Source organism: Loxodonta africana, chromosome 3, assembly GCF_030014295.1.
Source record: "Loxodonta africana isolate mLoxAfr1 chromosome 3, mLoxAfr1.hap2, whole genome shotgun sequence".
Classification (NCBI taxonomy): Eukaryota; Metazoa; Chordata; class Mammalia; order Proboscidea; family Elephantidae; genus Loxodonta; species Loxodonta africana.
Window position 1 is genome coordinate 15,494,653 of NC_087344.1, and position 21,416 is coordinate 15,516,068.

Genomic DNA, 21,416 nt, shown 5'->3' on the forward strand with positions numbered 1-21,416 from the left:
TTTGCTGAGGCTCATTCAAAAACGGCTGCAGCAGTATATCGACAGGGAACTGCCAGAAATTCAGGCTGGTTTCAGAAGAGGACGTGGAACTAGGGATATCACTGCTGATGTCAGATGGATCCTGGCTGAAAGCAGAGAATACCAGAAGGATGTTTACCTGTTTTATTGACTATGCAAAGGCATTAGACTGTGTGGATCATAACAAATTCTGGACAACATTGAGAAGAATGGGAATCCCAGAACACTTGAATGTGCTCATGAAGAAACTTTACATAGATCAAGAGGTAGTTGTTCAGACAGAACAAGGGGTTACTGATTGGTTTAAAGGCAGGAAAGGTGTGTGTCAGGGTTGTATTCTTTCACCATACCTATTCAGTCTGTATGCTGAGCACATAGTCTGAGAAGCTAGACTATATGAAGAAGAACAGGACATCAGGATTGGAGGAAGACTCATTAACAACCTGTGTTATGCAGATGACACAACACCATGATAAACGGAGAAAAGCTTGAAGTTGTCAAGGATTTCATTTTACTTGGCTTCACAATCAACAGCCATGGAAGCAGCAGTCAAGAAATCAAAAGACGCGTTGCATTGGGTAAATCTGATGTCAAGGACCTCTTGAAAGTTTTGAAGAACAAAGATGTCACCTTAAAAACTAAGGTGTGCCTGACCCAAGCCATGGTATTTTCAATCGCATCATATGCTTGTGAAAGCTGTACAATGAATAAGGAAGACTGAATAAGAATTAACACCTTTGAATTGTGGTGTTGGCAAAGAATAGTGAATATACCATGGACTGCCAAAAGAATGAACAAATCTGTCTTGGAAGAAGTACAACCAGAATGCTCCCTAGAAGCAAGGATTTCAAGACTGCATCTTACATACTTTGGACATGTTGTCAGGAGGTATCAGTCCTGGGAGAAGGACATCATGGTTGGTAAAGTACAGGGTCAGCGGAAAAGAGGAAGACCCTCAATAAGGTGGATTGACACAGTGGCTGCAACAATGAGCTCAAGCATAACAGCATTTGTAAGGGTGCTGCAGGACTGGGCAGTTTTTTGTTCTGTTGTGCATAAAGTCACTATTAATCGGGACCAACTTGAGGGCACCTAACAAAAACAACAACAACAACAAGGGTTTAGGGGAAAAAAAAAAAAGGACGTGCTTAGTATTTGACTTCCAGCTCCCTTAAAAACTAGATCATGTTTTGTGATACACACACACCTTTCCAAAATGGTTTCTAAAGATGAGTGTGCACTGCTTACTTGGGTCCCTAGGAGGGAACATCTTACATTTTTCCATGCATTGATGCACCTCCCACTTATGTTGTTGTTCGTAGGTGCCATCGAGTATGTTGCCACCCAAAACGAGCATATGGAAAACAGAATGAAACACTGCCAAGTCCTTGCTATGCTTGGGCCCATTGTTGCAGCCACTCTGTCAATCCACTTCTTTCTTGGGCTTCCTCTTTTTTTTTTTTTTTTGCTTCCCCTCTACTTTACCAAGCATGCTGTCCTTCTCTAGGGACTGGTACCTCATGATAATATGGCCAAAGTATGTGAGATGTACTCTCGCCATCCTTGCTTCTAAGGAGCATTCTGGCTGTAGTTCTTCTGAGACAGATTTGTTCCTTCTTTTGGCAGTCCATGGTATATATATTTAGTATTCTTTGCCAAGGCCACAATTCAGAGGTATCAGTTCTTCCTCAGTCGTCCTTATTCATCGTCCACCTTTTGCATGCATATGAGGAAACTGAAAACACCATGGCTTGGGTCAGGCACGCCTAAGTCCCTAAAGTGGTATCTTTGCTTTTAACACTTTAAAGAGGTCTTTTGCAGCCCATTTTCCCAATGCAATGAGTCTTGATTTCTTGACTGCTGCTTCCGTGGGTGTTGATTGTGGATCCAAGTAAAATGAAATCCTTGACAACCTCAACCTTTTCTCCATTTACCATGATGTTGTTTATTGGTCCAGCTGTGAGGATTTTGTTTTCTTTCCTTTGAGGTGTAATCCATATTGAAGGCTGTGGTCTTTGATCTTCATCAGTAAGGGTTTCAAGTCCTGTTCACTTTCAGCAAGCAAGGTTGTGTCATCTGGATTATGCAGGTTGTTAATGAGACTTTCTCCAATCCTAATGCTCTATTCTTCTTCCTATAGTCCAGCTTCTGGTATTATTTGCTCAGCATACAGATTGAATAGGTGTGGTGAAAGGATACAACCCTGTCACACACCTTTCCTGACTTTAAACCATAAAGTATCCCCTTGTCCTGTTTGAATGACTGCCTCTTGATCTAATTCAGGCTCTTCATAAGCAGTTAAGTGTTCTGGAATTCCCATTCTTCCAAATATTAGCCAGAATTTGTTATGGTCCACACAGTTGAATGCCTTTGTGCAGTCTATGAAACACAGGTAGAAGTCTTTCTGGTATTCTGTGCTTTCAGGGAGGACCCATCTGACATCAGCAATAATATCCCGTTTATAGGATCTCAGAGACAGAATCTGTCTAGATGAAAGTTATACCATTGAGGTAAATCCCACCTTGATTCAGTTCCAAGGTTCTGCAAACCTCAGTTGGTTGCTTGGATCATTATTGATAGGGAGATTTGATGCCACATTAACCAATTTAGGGAGATGAAAATCAAAACCACAATGAGATACCACCTTAACCCCACTAGGATAGCTATGGTTAAAAAACAAACAAAAAAGAACAGACTAGATGGCACCTAACAACAACAACAACAATGGTTAATGTTGTGAGCATCTTTTCATGAGTTTGTTAGCCATTTGTATATCCTTTTTGGTGAAGTATCTATTCAAGTTTTTTGCCGGTTTTTTGATTGGGTTGTTTCTCATTTTGTTGAATTCTGTATTGATCCTGAATTCTGTATTTATCATTTTCTTTGATATCCTTCTATTATGTTGAATCCTATGAAGTTGCCATTATTTGATAATTTTTGCTCTACAAAACTGGTGTTTTCATGAGATTTAACTACATCTTTTTATCACAAGTTTATGTATCCCTACACAGTTTATCGGAAACCATTGTTGTGTAGTGGTTAAGAGCTACAGCTACTAACCAAAAGGTCGGTGGTTCGAATCCACCAGGCACTCCTTGAAAACCGTATGGGGCAGTTCCGCTGTGTCCTACAGGGTCACCATGAGCTGGAGTGAACTCGACAGCAATGGGTTTTTTTTTTTTTTTTACACAGTTTCTTAAATGTCCCTTTTTGAACTTGTTAAACTTTTACTATTAATGTATGAATTTGTGCCTTGATAGCTTTTCTCCCCAGTGTGCTTTTCAGATTCAGTCTTGTTGTTGGATGTATTCTTTTGTTTATTTTCAATGCCATATACTTTTAAATGCCATCCTTTCTGATGTTGATGGAAGTTTTGATAACTAGTGTTCTGCTATTACTGAGACAGGGAAGAGATCAGGCTGGCTGAATTAAAGAAGGGCTACATTTCAAGGCCCTCTGTGCTTAATTAGCTATAATTAAATAGTCTCTGGATGTAAAACTAAGTGCAGATCACCACATAACTTTTGCTGCTGGCACAGGAAAACTACCTGTGATTAACAAACTAGGTGCTTAGACAAGATAAAGGGCTACATTTCAAGGCCCTGTGTGGTTGGCCAGCTATAAATTACTGCTAATCCTTCTGAGTTGTTTTTCTAAGGCCTCACCAGGTGCACGGCATGAACAGTCAAGATCAGCGTGGACTATGAATGACATTCCACGTGAGACTAACATGAACAGAGTCTCCTCGCTGGGCTTGAACCAAGGTCCAGAGGCATCATGCATACACAACGTCCCAGAATAAGTCCTTATCGACATCCCAGCAGCCTTTGTGACAGACTCCATCTTGGTTCCAGCAACCTCTGCAAGGAAGACCATGTTGAATTCTAACTGTGTGAGCATTTGATTTTCATAATCCCTCCCCTTCGCCTAGAAATCTCCACCCATCTAATGAATAAAAACAATGCCTTTTTCCCGCCTAAGAACTTTTATAAGCCCTATGAAATCCTTTGTTCAGTGAGAGACTGGAGGCTAGTGTAGGTGGAAAGCCTCTCCCTCTCTTCCTCATGAGCCTTTTGCTCTGTCCCTAATGAACCTTTGTTTGTGTAGAATCTCTGAGCCTCTTCTGGTCATTCTTGGTAAGAAGAAGGTAAGAATCTATGCAGGGCTTAGTCTCGAGCTGGCACTCAGCTCTCTGGTGGGTGGGCTCCAGTGCCACCTCGTGCTGGTCTTCTGCTTCTGCTGCTGCTTCTCTGCTGTTGCCGCTTCTTTGCTGCTGCAGGTTCTCTGCTGTGCTGGTCCTCTGCTGCTGTCGCAATTCTATCCATTCACAGTTTCAAAACTGTTCCCACATCATAGGTGTCTGTTTCAGCCGCACCCCACTCAGTACAAAATTCTGTCTTAGTCATCTAGTGCTGCCATAACAGAAATACCACAAGTCGATGGCTTGGACAAAGAGAAATTTGTTTTCTCACAGTCTAGCAGGTAACGAGTCCAAATTCAGGGTGTTGGCTCCAGGGGAAGGCCTTCTCTCTCTGTCAGCTCTGGAGGAAGGGCCCTGTCCTTAATCATCCCCTGGTGGAGGAGCTTCTCAGGTGCAGGGGCCCCATGTCCAAAGGACATGCTCTGCTCCTGGTGCTGCTGTCTTGGTGGTATGAGGTCCCCAACTCTTTACTTACCTCCCTTTCCTTTTATCTTTTGAGAGATAAAAGGTGGTGCAGGTCACACCCAAGGGAAACTTCCTTTATTTTAGACCAGGCATGTGACCTGGGTAAGGGTGGTGTTAAAATCCCACCCTAATCCTCTTTAACTTAAAATTACAATCACAAAATGGAAGACAACCACAGAATACTGGGAATCCTGGCCTAACAAAGTCCATGGTATACATTCAATAATCTTTGCCAATACCAGAATTTAAAGGTGTTAATTCTCTTCGTCTTCCTTATTCTTTGTTCATATGAGGCAATTGAAAACACCTTGGCTTGGGTGAGGCACACCTTAGTCCTCAAGATGACATCTTTGTTTTATAACTCTTTAAGGAGATCTCTCACAGCCCATTTGCCCAATGCAATGAGTCTTTTGATTTCTTGACTGCTGCTTCCATGGGTGTTGATTGTGGATCCAAGTAAAATGAAGCCCTTGACAACCTCGATCTTTTCTGTGTTTATGATGTGACTTATTGGTCCAGTTGTGAGGGTTTTTGCTTTCTTTATTTTGAGGTGCAATCCATCCTGAAGGCTGTCTTTGATGTTCATTAGTAAGTGCTCCAAGTCCCCTTCACTTTCAGCAAGCAAGGTTGTGTCATTTGCATAACGGAAGTTGTTAACGAGTCTTCCTTCCATCCCAGTGCCCAGTTCTTCTTGATAATGCCTGTCTTCTATGATTATTTGCTCAGCATACAGATTTAATAGGTATCGTGAAAGGATACAAGCCTGATGCACACCCTTCCTGACTTTAAAGCATGTAGTGTCCCCTTGTTCTGTTCGAACAACTGCCTCTTGATCCAAGTACGGATTCTTCATGAGCACAATTAAGTGTTCTGGAATTCCCATTCCCTGCAATGTTAACCATAATTTTTTATGACCCACACAGTTGAATGCTTTAGCATAGTCTGTAAAAACACAGGTAAACATCCTTCTGGTATTCACTGCTTTCAGCCAGGATCCATCTGACATCAGCAATGATATCCCTGGTTTCATGTCCTCTTCTGACTCCGGCCTGAATTTCTGGCAGTTCCCTGTTGATAGGCTGCTGAAGTCACTTTTGAATGATCTTCAGCAAAAATTTGCTTGCATGTGGTATTAATGATATTGTTGAATAATTTCCGCATTCCTTTGGATCACCTCAAAAGATCTTGTTTATGCAAACCCCACCTACCTCAATCTAAGGGATTTATAGTTTGCATTTTACATTTTTGCCATTTATCTGCTTGGAGTCTATTTTTGCCATTGATGTGAGGAAGCATCCAAATTCATTTTATGTCCCAGTGACTTTTGTTAATAAACCCATTCATTCATTGTAGTACCAGTTCTGCATTAAATAAACTACACATTTATGTGTTGGTCTTTTTCTGCTCAAAATAAGTTTGTTGTTCTAATGAACAAGCCCAAATCCATAGTTGGTTATAACCAAAAAGATATATTGTATCACAGGTTGGCTGTTTATTTGATCATTTGCAATTTTCTCAACAATGTTGATGACTAAGAGCAGTAATTTCAACCCATGAATTATAATGTGAAAAAGTGTATATTGAAATTCTTGTTCTTGGTAGGTGTGGCCAAGTCAGTTCGTACTCATAGCAGCCCTGTATACAACAGAATGAAACACTGCCCGGTCCTAAGCCTACTATTGTGGCCACTGTGTCAATCCATCTGATTGAGGGCCTTACTCTTTTTCACTGACCCTCTACTTTACCAAGAGTGATGCCATTCTCCAGCTGGAGATTCCTCCAGATAATATGGTCAAAGTAAGTGAGACGAAGTCTTAACGATCTTCAATTCTAAGGAGCATTCTAGCTGTACTTCTACCAAGATAGATTTTAGTTCTTCTGGCAGTCCATGGTATATTCAATATTCTTTGCCAATACCATAATTCAAAGGCATCAAATCTTCTTCAATATTCTTTATTCATTGTCAAACCTTTGCATGCATATGAGGCAATTGAAAATACTCTGGCTGGGGTCAAGCCCACCTTAGTCCTCAAAGTGACATCTTTGCTTTTTAGCACTTAAGAGAGGCCTTTTGCAGCAGGTTTTCCCAATGCAATATGTTGTTTGATTTCTTGACTGCTGTTTCCATGGGCATTGATTGTGGACCCAAGTAAAATGAAATCCATGACAACTTCTATATTTTCTCCATTGATCATGAGATCTTATTGGTCCAGTTGTGACGATTTTTGTGTTTTCTTTATGTTGAGATGTAATCCATACTGAAGGCTGTGGTCTTTGATCTTCATCAATAAGTGCTTGAGTCATTTTTGCTTTCAGCAAGCAAGGTTGTGTCATCTGCATATCACAGCTTGTTAATGAGTCTTCCTCCAATCCTGATACCACACTTTTCTTCAGATAGCTAAGCTTCTTGGATTATGTGCTCAGCATACAGATTGAATAAGTGTGGTGAAATGATACACCCCTGATGAACAAATTTCCTTATTTTAAACCACACAGTATTCCCTCGTTCTGTTTGAATGACTACCTCTTGGTTTATATACAGGTTCCTTATGAGCATGAATTAGTGTTCTGGAATTCCCATTTTTCAAAATGTTACCATAAATACTTGTTACCATCTACACAATCAAATGCATTTGCATAGTCAACAAAGCACAGGTAAACATCTTTCTGGTATTCTCTGTTTTCAGCCAAGATCCATCTGACATCAGCAGTGGTAATCCTCATTCCATGGCCTCTTCTGAATCCTTCCTAAATTTCTGGCAGCTCCCTGTCCATTTACTGCTGGAACCATTTTGGAATTACCTTCAGCAAAATTTTACTTGTGTGCGATATTAATGATATTGTTTGATAATTTCCACATTCTATTGGATCACCTTTCTTTGGAATGGGCACAAATACAGATCTCTCTTCCAGTCGGTGGTGAGGAAGCTGTCTTCCAAATTTCTTGCGATAGAAGAGTGAGTGCTTCCAGTGCTGCATCCGCTTGTTGAAACATCTCAATTGGTGTTTTGTCAATTCCTGGAGCCTTGTTTTTCACCAGTGCCTTCAGTGCAGCTTGGATGTCTTCCTTCAATACCGTTGTTTCTTGACCATATGCTACCTTCTGAAATGATTGAACAGCAATCAATTCTTTTTGGCACAATGACTGCATATTCCTTCTATTTTCATTTGATGCTCTCAGAGTCATTCAATATTTTGCCCATACGATCTTTAAATATTGCAACTCGAGGCTTGAATTTTTTCTTCAGTTGTTTCAGCTTTAGAAATGTCAAGCGTGTTTTGCCCTGTTGATTTTCTAACTCCAGGTCTTCGCACATTTCATTATCATACTTTGTCTTCTCAAGCCAACCTTCAAAATCTCTTGTTCAGTTCTTTTACTTCATCATTTCTTCCATTTGCTTTAGCTACTTGAGATTCAAGGGCAAGTTTCAGAGTCCCTTCTGACATCCATTTTGGTCTTTTCTTTCTTTCCTGCCTTTTAAATGACCTTTTGCTTTCTTCATGTATGATGCTCTTGATGTCATCTCACAACTGGTCTAGTGTTCATTTGTTAACTTTCAAAGGTGTCAAATCTCTTCTTGAGATTGCTGTAAAATCAGTTGGTGTATACTCAAGGTTATACTTTGGCTCTCGTGAACTTTATAAATTTTGTCCAGCTTTGACTTGAACTTGCATATGAGTAGTAGATGGTCTTTTCTGCTGTCAGCCCTTGGCCTTGTTCCGACTGAGGATATTGAGCTCCATCAACTCTTTCCACAGATGTAGTCGATTTGATTTCTGTGTGTTCTACCCCATGAGATCCACATTTATAGTAGCCATTTATGTTGTTGAAAAATGTGTTTGCAATGAATAAGTCGTTCCGCACTTGCAAAATTCTCCATGGGATTTTCAACATGGTTTCTATTACAAAGGCCATATATTTCAACTACTAATTCTTCTTCTTTGTTTCTGTCTTTCATATTCCAATCACCAGTAATTATCTGTGAATCTTGATTTTATGTTTGATCAATTTCAGACTGCTGCAATTGGTAAAAAATCCTCAATTTTTTCTTTGACAATAGTGGGTGGTGCATAAATTTAAATAGTTGTATTAACTGGTCTTCCTTGTTGGTGAATGGATATTTTCCTATCACTGACAGCATTGTACTTCAGGATCGATCTTGAAATGTTCTTTTTGCCATTCTTCTTCTATTTTTCATTCCTGGCATAGTAGAGCACATACTTGTCCAATTTTAAATGGTCAATGCCAGTCCATTTCAGCTCAGTAATGCCTCAGATACCAATGTTCATGTATTCCGATTCATTTTTGACAACTTCCAATTTCTTAGATTCATATTTCCTGCATACCATATTCCAATTATTAATGAATATTTGCAGCTGTTTGTTTTCATTTTGAGTCATGCCACACCAACCAATGACAGTCCCAAAAGCTTTACTCCACCCATTTCATTAAGGTCAACTCTACTTTGAAGAGAAAGGTTTCCCGAGTCATATTTTGAGTGCTATCTTAGGCTGAGTTCTCTAGAGAAGCAAAACCAGTAAAGTGTATAAATATATCTGTAGAGATAGATTTGTATGAAAGAAACGGCTCACGTGGTTGTAGGGGCTGGAACATCTCAACTCTGTGGGTCAGGCTGGAGGCTCCTCCTGAGTTACATAGCTGCAGGAGCTAGAGAATCCAAGAACGGCAAGTCAGCTGGGCTCTGGCTCACAGGCAGTGAAGACTGATGAATCCCAAGATTGGCAGGCAAGAGAGCTGGCATACTGCTAGCTCATATCCCAAGAAGCAAAGATTAGATGAACAGGTGCCAGCTGCAGGAGCCAGTTCGAGCAAAAGCACAGGAGCTTTGCCATAAAGTCTATCTATATTGGATGCAGGCAACACCATCAAGGAAACTCCCCCTTCAACTGATTGTCTACTCACAGCAGATCCCATCATGGTGGTGATCACATTATATCAAATCTCATCAAGGAGATGATCACATCACTATGCAACTGTCAGACTACATCATAACTGCCAAATGAATGAGAATATTGGCCCATCCATGTTGCCATGCAATCTTAATGACCACAGTCTGTGCCTTATCAACTTGACGCCTATATATATCTCCTTAAACCATATGTAATCTCTGAATAAAAATAATTATAAAGTCATATTTGTGTCCAACGTGTACAAGTAGCACACATATAACCAAAAATGCATTAGGCCTCTTTGTGTCTTATGTTTTATAAGTGAAGAAAACAAAAATATTCGATGCACACCTACAAGACATAAATACTCAGAACAATTATAGTCCATGTTTCTACAATTGGTCATGTGGTTGTAACTGGTGTTTAGAATACCTCCTTTCACCATCCATTCCATATTACCTTTGCCCTTAGCATGCACCTCAGCTAATTGTAGTTCTTTGCCTGGTGTGATGACTCAAACCTTCATTCCTGGTGGGCCATGTCAGAATTGGGTTGCTGTGGTTTTCCATTGAGTTTAATCACAAGGCATGGTAGTACTAAGAAATACCCCAAAGAATCTCCTGCATTCCAGGCATTCTCTTCTTTACCTCCATCATGTAATATCAATTCAATTTCCTTTTGGTAATCAGGATCAACCACACCAGGCAGTACGATAACTCCCTTCTTTGCCTGTTGATCCAGAGGAATAAGGAGCCCAAAGTGTCCAGGTGGCATTCTTAACTTCTATCTCAACTGAATCAGTAATGTGTCTCCAGTCCCTTTGAAACTGAGAGCTCTAGACCTGAAGAGCACAGGGTTCAGGGGACAGGAAGCAAAAATTTTGCGAGTGGGTCACAAGGGGTAACAGTGAATGGTTGTTGTTGTTGTTATTAGGTGCTGTCAAGTTGACTCTGGCACATAGCGACCCTACGTACCACAGAACAAAACACTGCCCGGTCCTGAGCCAGGCTTGTAATAGTTGTTATGCTTGAGTCCATTGTTGCAGCCACTGTGTCAATTCATCTCTTCTAGGGTCTTCCACTTTTCCACTGACCTTATACTTTACCAAACATAATGTCCTTCTCCAGGGACTGATCCTTCCTGACAACATGTCCAAAGTATTTAAGATGCAGTCTCACCATCCTTGCTTCTAAGGAGCATTCTGGTTGTACTTCTTCCAGGACAAATCTGTTTGTTCTTTTGGCAGTCCGTGGTATATTCAATACTCTTTTTCAACACCACAATTGAAAGGCATCATTTCTTCCTTGGTCTTCTTTATTCATTTTCCAGCTTTCACATGCATATGATGCAATTGAAAATACCATGGCTTGGGTCAGGCGCACCTTTATCTTCAAGGTGACATCTTTGCTTTTCAACACTTTAAAGAGGTCCTTTGCAGAAGATTTGCCCAGTGAAATGTGTCTTTTGATTTCTTGACTGCTGCTGCCATGGGTGTTGATTGTGGATCCAAGTACAATGAAATCCTTGACCACTTCTATCTTTTCTTTGTTTATCATGATGTTGCTTATTGGCCCAGTTGTGAGGATTTTTGTTTTCTTTATGTTGAGGTGTAATCCACACCGAAGGCTGCGGTCTTTGATGTTCATTAATAAGTGCTTCATGTCCTCTTCACCTTCAGCAAGCAAGGTTGCGCCATCTCCATAACACAGGTTGTTAATGAGTCTTCCTCCAATCCTGATGCTCCATTCTTCTACGAATAGTCTAGCTTCTAGTATTATTTGCTCAGTACACAAATTGAATAGGTATGTTGAAATGACACAACCCCAACACACCTTTCCTGACTTTAAACCACTCAGCATCCCCTTGTTATGTCCCAACAACTGCCTCTTGATCTATGTACAGGTTCCTCGTGAGTACAATTAAGTGTTCTGGAATTTCCATTCTTCCTAATGTTCTCCATAATTTGTTATGATCCACACAGTCGAATACATTTGCATAGTCAATAAAACATAGGTAAGCATGCTTCTGGTATTCTCTGCTTTCAGCCAGAATCCATCTGGCATCAGCAATGATATCCCTCGATCCATGTCCTCTGCTGAATCTGGCATGGATTTCTGGCAGTCCCCTGAGACATACTGCTGCAGCCACTGTTGAATGATCATCAGCAAAATTTTGCTTTCATGTGATATCAACAATAGCATTCTATAATTTCCACATTCAGTTGGATCACCTTTCTTGGGAATAAGCATAAATATGAATTTCTTCCAGTCCTTTGGCCCAGTAGCTCTCTTCCAAATTTCTTGGCATAGATGAGTGAGCATTTCCAGTGCTACATCTGTACGTTGCATCATCTCAGCTGATATTCCATCAATTCCTGGAGCCTTGTTTTTCACCAGTGCCTTCAGTGCAGCTTGGGCTTCTTCCTTCAGTGCCATTGGTTCCTGATCATATGCTATCTCTTGAAATGTTTGAATGATGACTCATTTTTTTTTTTTTTTGGTGTAATGATTCTGTGTATTCCTTTCGTCTTCTTTTGATGCTTCCTGGGTCGTTTAATATTTTCCGCACAGACTCCTTCACTATTACAACTCAAGGCTTGAATTTTTTCTTCAGTTCTTTCAGCTTTAGAAATACCAAGCACATTCTTCCCTTTGGTTTTCTATCTCCAGCTCTAGTGAATGGTGCTGCTCCCATTTCCACCCCTTGATTCCTGGTTCCAGGTATCTTGGCTATGGGAGAAACAGTGCCATATATTGGATGCTAGTTTAGAGCCTATAAAGCCTCCTGGAGAACATTGCCCCAGTCCTGCAAGGTACTGCTACCTAGCTGCAACCATAATTGTGTCTTTAGAAGGCCATGCCATCATTCTATCAAATCAGCTGCTTCAGGGTGATGGGAACATGCTAAAACCAGTGAATTCCATGGGCATGGGCCCACTGCAGCACTTCAATTGCTGTGAAGTGAGTCCCTTAATCTGAGGTGAGGTTGTATGGGATACCACAACTGTGAATAAGGCATTCTGTAAGTCCATGGATGGTAGTATTGGCAGAAGCATTGTGTTCAGGGAAACATATTCATCTTCCGAGTGTCTATTCCTGTAGGAACAAAATGCCACACTTTCCATGATGGAAGAGGCCCAAGGTAATCAGCCTGCCACCATGTTGCTGGCTGATCACCTTGAGGAGTGGTGCCATATTGGAAATTCAGGTTTGGTCCCTACTGCTAGCAGACTGGGCACTCAGCTTTGGCTGTAGCCAAGTTGGCCTTATGAGTGTTTCTGAACCCATGCATAATCTCCATTCTTGCTATCGTGACCACTTTGTTCATAAGCACATTGAGCAATGGCAGGCGTAGCTGGAAAAGAGGATGACTGGTTTCCACAGACTGCATCATCCTATCCACTTGATTGTTAAAAATTGTCTGCTGGTGTCACACTTTGTACTTCACTCTTTGGTGCTAACTGGGATGTCAGCCAGGCCTAGAAGCCAAAATAGGTGGTGGGGTTGTGTGTTTGAGAACATTCAGCATTGCCTTGTAAGACATCTGCCTCAGGCAATGCACCAGGCACAGTGACTCAGACAAAGGCTTTTCAGGCACAGCTGCTTTAATCGCATCAGGTGGAGTGGAAGTGGGTTCTACCGAGAAGTGTGGCTTAAAAAAATAAAAATGGAATAATCTCTTCAGATGGGAATGAGAGGGCATGGTTCTGTTGGTAGGAGTGGCTTAATGGAATTTAGGGTTTTGGTGTCCCCAGCTTCCTGATTAGCTGCCTATATGTTTCCATATACAACAAATTTGTCTTGGAAGAAGTACAACCAGAATGCTCCTTGGAAGCAAGGAGGGCAAAGTACGTTTCACATACTGTGGACATGTTATCAAGAGGGATCGATCCCTGGAGAAGGACATCATGCTTGGTAAAGTAGAGGGTCGATGAAAAAGAGGAGGACCCTCAATGAGATGGACTGGCACAATGGCTGCAACAATGGGCTCGAGCATAACGATTGTGAGAGTGGTGCAGGACCAGGCAGTGTCTTGGTCTGTTGTACATAGGGTCACTATGAGTTGGGATCGACTTGATGGCACCTAGAAACATGTCCCCATCCCAAGTTTCATGATCCCATTTCTTCCCAATCAATGCCCTCACTTTAACTGCAGACACCACTGAAGATTGGGAATTCAGTTGGCACTGTAATTCAGCCACTCTGGGTTTGTTTTTTTGCAACATCAGGTCTGTTACTACAAGAAATCAGGCTTTCTTTCAAGGCACAAGTGGAAATATTTATGTTGTTTATGTGGCACTTGAGTTGTGACTCTGAAGCCCTGAGCTCATCTCTTTCCTTCATCACTTTGTCTAGGGAATGTAGGACCACGCAACCTGCTTCCTTATACTTCCCATTATTACAAAACTTAGAAAAGTGTCAAAAGTGATCACCCAGAGCCTCGCCTTTACCAATAGGTGATCAAAATATTTCCTTTGCCACCTTACACCACTGTGATGGTTAAGATAGTGTGTCAACTTGGGTGGGCCATGATTCTCAGTGTTTTGGCAGCTGTGTAATGTGATCACTTTCCTGTTGAAATTTGGTATATGATTACCCCCATGATAGAATCTGTTGAGTGGTAGCAGTGGAGGTGGGGCCTGTGGTAGCTCACCGCCTCCTCAGCCTTCATCTCTCTACCTTCTGCTGGCTACTTCCTTTTTCCTGCTCACCTTGCAAAAGTTGTTGGCTTGTTCTAGACCCAACAGCTGTTTCTTGTCTGAATTCTTGTTCTTGGGACTTGAGCTAGCAGCTTACCTGCCCATCCTAGGATTTGTCCATCATCATGGCCTGCGAGCAAGAGTCCTGCTCCCTGACCTGCTTCTCTTGGTTTCTCCAGCCCCTGCTGCTGACTCAGGAGACACTTACGGTCTTGTCTGCTGACCTTGGGGATTCCTTGACCGTCACAACTTGTGAGCAGGATCCATGCCCTCCAACCTGCTCATCTTGGGCTCACCAGCTTCCACAGCTCCATGAATTGGGAAAGGACTCTATCCTGATCCATGGACTTGGGAAGTTCTAACCCCTGCAATTGTATGAGCTGTTTCCTTAATATAAATCTCTCGGTCTGTATTTATGCACATTACTGGTTTTGCTTCTCTAGAGAACCCAGCCTTAAACAACCATGGATTGGCAGTGCCCACTTCATTACTGGAAGCAGTCATTAACGTCTTTAATACTAACCAGACTTGAAAACCAATTTGGAAAACTCATCCTTACAGTTTTGTTTCTCTAGAACCACTCTCGGTACCAAATGTCTTAGGCTAGGTTCTCTAGAGAAGCAAGACCAGTAAGTGTATAAATATATACATAGAGAGATGTTTATATTAAGGAAATGGCTCACGTGGTTGTAGAAGGTGGAACATTGTCCCAAGCGGTGAGTCAGGTTGGAGGCTTCTTCTGATTCACATAGCTTCAGGGGATGGTGAATCCACAATCAGCAAGTCAGGCGGTAGGGCTCTGGCTCACAGGCTGATGAATCCCAAGATCAGCAGGCAAGACAACACATAAGACTCTAGCTCAAGTTCTAAGGGCCAAAGGTCAGAGGAACAGGCACCAGCTGCAGAATCCAAAACAAGGAAAAGCCCACAAGCCTTGCCAAAAAGTCCACATATATTGGATGCAGGCCACACTCCCAAGGAAACTTCCCCTTCAACTGATTGGCTACTCACAGCAGATCTTATCTTGGAGGTGGTCACATTATATCAAATCTCATCATGGAGATGATCACATCATTATAGAACTGCCAGACTACATTATAACTGCGAAACCAATGAGAATTATAGCCCAGCCAAGTTGACAGACAATCTTAATGACCACAAGAGTCTTCCAATTTGAGAGGCTCATCTTCCAGCACTATATCAATCTCCCACTGCTATTCATATGCGTTTTAGTGGTCAGTTTTTTTAGAAGTAGACCCCAAGTTGTTCCTCTTATTCTGCCTTAGTCTCGAAGCTCTGCTGAAACCTGTCCACTATTGATGACCCTGCTGGTATTTGAAATACTGGTGGCATAGCTTCCAGCATCACAATAACATACAAGCCACCACACTGTGACAAACTGACAGATGAGGGGTGGATATTGAAGTTAACTTCCATAAAATTTGGAAACGTTGATATTGAAATATTAAAAAGGAGGTTAAATGCCTGTTATGCGCTCAATTATGTTTGATTACAGAGGCTAGATTAGAAACTGCTGGATATTAGATGCAGGAAAAGGATCCATGTGCCATCAAAGAATTAGCTCTCAGAATCTCCCTTTTTAGGGTTCATCTATTAGATTATTGCTCTTATTTGTATAGAATACACATCCTCACACAATAAAGTATATATTTTTAGCTTAAACATGGTGTCAATTTTCCTAATCTTGTTTTTAGATTATGGGCACCTTTGAATATAAAGAGAGAAGACTAATACAATTACAGAAGGGTGGTATGTCCATGTGTACAAGGCACTTGAAATGAGTATGAGCAGAATGAGATGAGGCAAAGAAGATGGCATATGCCTGGGCTCTTAGGATAATGGAATCATTCAATATAAATTTTTCCTTCTCTTAGGCTTGCTGCTTAAGGGAACAGAATGACAGCAAAAGAGTTTGACTAATGAGGAGCTTTGGGTATTGAAACCCCAAGGGGCATGGAGACATCAAAGAGTCTGCCTTTGACCACCCACTCAATAACCTTGCCCAGGTCAGGAGGCAGCACACCTGAGCCTTGTCTCCATCACTTCCCATAGGATCCTGGTCCTTCTTTGTTTTCTGTGCTCCATGAGTCCAGAGCCTCCATTTTTATCATTCAGCCTTCAGGGGAGAATCGAATGTCATTTCTTAATGCTGGCACTCAGGTAATCTGAAGTCCCCTAGTTTATCTTTTGCAAATAGGGAGATGTCTTTGTCTTCAAGTCCATCTGGGGTAGCTGTGAGGTGAGTACATGCAGAAGATGAGCAGAATGGAGTTACTTGTGTGATGCCTGCCAATTGTCCATAATCTTCTTGACATGTTTCCTTGTACATTTGCACGAATACTTGAGCTTCTCTCGTTCTGCTAATCTCGTACTCTGAATCTAAATTTCCAGGGAATTTTTCCATCTTAAATAGAAATATGCCCTTGCTCAATTTTCTAGAATTCTTTAAAACAATTTTTGTTTCTTTGGCAAGGGGCATGTGTGTTCAGTCAGCTTGTCCTTACCTGGTTCTTGATACACCTTTTTAAGGGAGATCTTTGACCTGGCTATGAGCACTAGCAGTGAGGAAGTGGAGAACCAGTCTGACTCCACAGGCTACATACCTGTATCTATCAGTGTCTCTTTATTAACCTAGGAAATATTTTAAGACAGATTAGCTCAGGGTAGCAGGACAAATAGTCATATATCAATGCTTTCAGAATTAATAAATGTTGACATTTTGCCATAACAGTTCTATTCTTAAAGTAACAAAATAGTAAACACAAAGATGATAAGCCCTTTTTATTCCACTCCATTCCCATCCTTTATGTGTGTGTGTGTGTGCGCGCGAGCAATGAAAATGCCCATCACCTGGAGAGGGGATAAATAAGTTCTGATGTAATAACAGAGTGAAATACCTTAAAGTAGGTAAAGTTAATGAACCAGGCTGAGCTGTAATAAGACTGATAAGGTTAAATGCATTATTTTAAGAGACCAGTTGTAAAATGGCACCCACAGTACATAAAGTATTAAAATGTAAAACAATAGCATTGTTTATTGATTGAATTAGACTGAAAGTAATGAAAAGACAGGAGAATAATACATACCAAGTTCATTGTTGTGGTTCAGGTGGAGAGAAAAAGATGTGTGAAAAAATAAACGGGGAGGTATTGAAATAAATATGTATTTTTTTCTTAAAAAATACTGAATACATCATAAAATAATTAAAAATAACTCATAGAATAAAGGATTTAAGCTCATACAAAAAGGGAAAGAATCGTAATTTTAAAAAGTACATAATGCAAGTATGGTGATACATTTTAGTTTGATGGTGCTGAGTGGTGGATAATTAGGCCTTTGTTGTTTTCTCCGTACTTTTCAGTGTGCTTGAAATATTTCAATTTAAAGAAGAATAATTTATGTCTGCGTAATTTTAAAACTTATTTCAATTTTCCCATACTATAGATGTCTTGTTAGAGAAATTAACTTCTGTTTTTTAAGTTTTCATTCTTTGTCATGGTACATCTAGGTCTAATTTATTCGTTTTAATTGCTAGATATTTCATCCTATGTCCACGCCAAATGAACATTGATATCTCATTAACCTGTTGCCGTCAAGTTGATTCCAACTCATAGCAACCCTGGAGGACAGAGTAGAACTGCCCTAAGGGGTTTGCAAGGCGAAATCTTTCCAGAAGCAGACTTCCTCATCTTTCTCCTGCAGGGTGGCTGGTAGGTTTGAACAGCCGACTTTTGATTAGCAGCCAAACACTTAAACACTGCCACCAGACCAGGGCTTCTTTTCCACTGATACCAGTGATGTTCATTCGGCTTGTTCTCTCCTCCTGCTTCTCTAGATGAGCAAGATTCCTTGTAGACTTTTGGCACATTTTTCTTCCCTAAAATTTGTCGTTTTCACATTAGGAATGTTCTAACTATGAGTCGGAATTGACTCGATGGCCCTGGGTTTGGTTTTGGTTCTTTTAACTTTCATTGATCCTCTTTCATCTGGCTCCGCCTGTCACTTCCCTTCTGTAATGAACAATGCCAAGTTGTGCCCATGCAGAACAAATCACAACAGGAAATATCAAGAGGGTGTAATGTGTTGAACACTGTGCTTGATGAGTTTTTCTATTCATTTCTCATTTTTACAATATCCCTATACTGTTCCACGATAGGTCCCATTATACAAAGGAGAAATCTGAGGTTTCTGAACAGTTATAAAAGTTTCTACATTCACAAAGCAAGTGCTAGAGTTGGGAATAAACTCAGGGGTGTTTGATTCCAAACCTTCCAGCAAATGACTGATTTTGTTAGGGTTGCTTGTCGTATGACCCCATCCTTAGGGCCCCAGGTTTCCTTATTGGTGAAGCAGTATTTGTCAAGGGGCATTTACTCTGAACATAAACATCCTAATGAGCTGTTCACTCGTGGGATTCCTTTAGAGACCATTTCTAAATTATTGGTTCATGAGAATAAAGGATAAATATGTAAATGTGCCCAGGACTTATACAATCAATTCTTGCCTGTGTTTGAGAATCCAGTGATCATATTCTCGGGGACCTCATCTTAACACAGGAAATGGGAGTGTTCTGGAGTTGATCCCAGTACACAACCTTGGGATTCCCACGGGAGCCAGTTCCCAAGGCTGCCAGACTCAGGCGTTGATGGGCTTAACCGGAAACAAAAGAAAGGAGGATATGGCTTTTCATGATTGATTCTCAAGAGTTCTTTTTCTAACATTATCTGCTAATTGTACAATGGAGACAATGAGTCAAACTATGAAAGGAATAGGAAATTCATCAAGCTCCTGAGTAGAGAAGAATAAATTATTTCCATAATCTGCCACAAAAAGGTAGGAAGGAAGGGAGGGACAGATTTCAATAAGATACCTAAGGAAAGGAAAAGTAATCTATTAATGAAGATTAATTATGGCTCTTCAAATTTAAAATGGTATGGTGTTTTTTTCTATTGCTTTTCATGCACAAACGTAAGTAGTAGTTAAACAGAACTTCCTACTTTGCCCTGTGTGATATGTATAAGATAAGGAATTTCTAAAAATAAGGCCTTATTAGCTTGTTCAATTGAAATGATCATCTTAAATAACAAGTACTTCATACCTTAACTGATAAGTACCTCACCCACTCACCAGATGTGAAGATCCTTACTAGACAATTTGTTTTGATGAAATGTTTAAGTCTCAAAGCTATAAAGGCATTTGAGGTGTGTAGGTGTACTTCAGGAGCCCTGGTGGCATAGTGGTTAAGTGCTATGGCTGTTAACCAAAAGGTCAGCAGTTCTAATCTGCCAGGCACTACTTGGAAACTCTAGGAGGCAGTGCTACTCTGTCCTATAGGATCGCTTTGAGTCAAAATCTACTTGACAGTAGTGGGTTTTTTTTTTTTTTTTTTTTTTTAGGTGTACTTTGCTTAAGTTCCTTTTTCCATTTAAGGCTGACTTGGCAAATTTCTACTCCCCCTCTTCCTACTACTGTAGGTACATGCCTGACAGGATACCTGTGTTGTCAGATTGTGTCTTTCCTATCCTAAAATTTCACTTAGGACACACCAACAAATTATTTCTCTTTTTTTCAGTGATTTAAAGACCCCATGCATTTCATTCTTCCTCTCATTCCTCTGTTTTAGGAAAAAAATAAATGTTCTACGTATAATCTCAGGTATTGGGAGAAAAAAGAATCTTATTGCCATAATAGCCATAACAGCTTGAGATTTAGGGAGCATATTCCAATACCGACCTCAAGTCCTGAGGGTGGGTCCTGCTTTGATAATGTCACCTGCTAGATACTACCTATGACGTCAGAGAGTAGGTGACTTTGAAGACCAGGGAAAGCACTTGGTGTTGGACTTACATGGAATTTTTCAGGAGGCAAGCGATGGAATCTGTTGATCCTTCCAGTGCCTGATCCTGTCCTACTCAGGGGTCGTGTCACACGGTGGTAAGAGGTCCACACTGATCTGGCAATCTAAGTTCAAATTCTTTCACCAGTTCTTATGAGATCATGTATTATGTATCCATAACTTAACCTCATGTTATATACTTGAGATCATGGGTAAAATGAAGGATGATAGAAGCACCCAAGTCATGGATCTGTAGGGAGAATAAAATTAATTCATATAAATACTGAGAATTCTGTATGCCAATACTCAGAGCTCTGTGTTAGTGTTATTGTTGTAGAAGTTCATAATAGTTATTGTATTTGTTACTATGATATCTGCTAATTGGACCAAAAAACAAATCAGTTGCCATTGAGTCAACTCCAATGACTCCACGTGTGTCACAGCAGAACTGTGCTCCATAGGGTTGTCAATGGCTGGTTTTTCAGAAGTAGATCACCAGGCCTTTCTTCTGAGATGCCACTGGGTAGACTTGAACCTCCAACATTTTCCTTAGCTGCTTAACCTCTTGTGCCAAGCAAGGACTCCTGCTAACACTGCTATTAGTTAGAACAATTAGGCAAGAGTTTTGTGGTAAGGATCCAAAGAATGGAATGTTGAAAGTAGAGAGTTAAAAAGACAAATTGTGGAGACCCACTGAAAATGGGCTGAGTCATGGACTTGAAATCCCAGTCCACTTTGTAGCGCACTGATGAGCCAGATGATTTCTTCTTCAGGAATTGTACTAGTCTGCAGAATATTGGTCCCCAGTGTGTGGTTCCCAGCTGAGCAGCAGCAGCATTTGGGAATTTGTTGGAAAGGCACAATTTTGGATTAATGCCCAGTCTTCTGAATCTGATACTCTGAGGGCAATGCCCAGCAATCTGCATTTTAGCAGTTCATCCAGCTGACTCTGATGCAAGGAAGTTTGAGAACCACTGCTCTAAATATATATATTTAATACCATATGATTTTGGTTTTCCTGCTAATTTGCAGAGTTCAGAAAATTCTTAAGAAAAAATATGTGCCATTTGATATTATATTCATGTTAATTGACAAATGTGGGAAAAAAGTAGGTACTTAAACGTATTTGGAAAGATGTGATAGAGGAGGTGAAAGTAGGACAGAGAGAAATGAGCGTGTAGGAAGAAAGAGAACAGAGAGAGAAGGAGAGAGAAAAAGAGGAGAAAGAGGAGGAGAGGAGAGAGAGAGATACAGAGAGAACCACA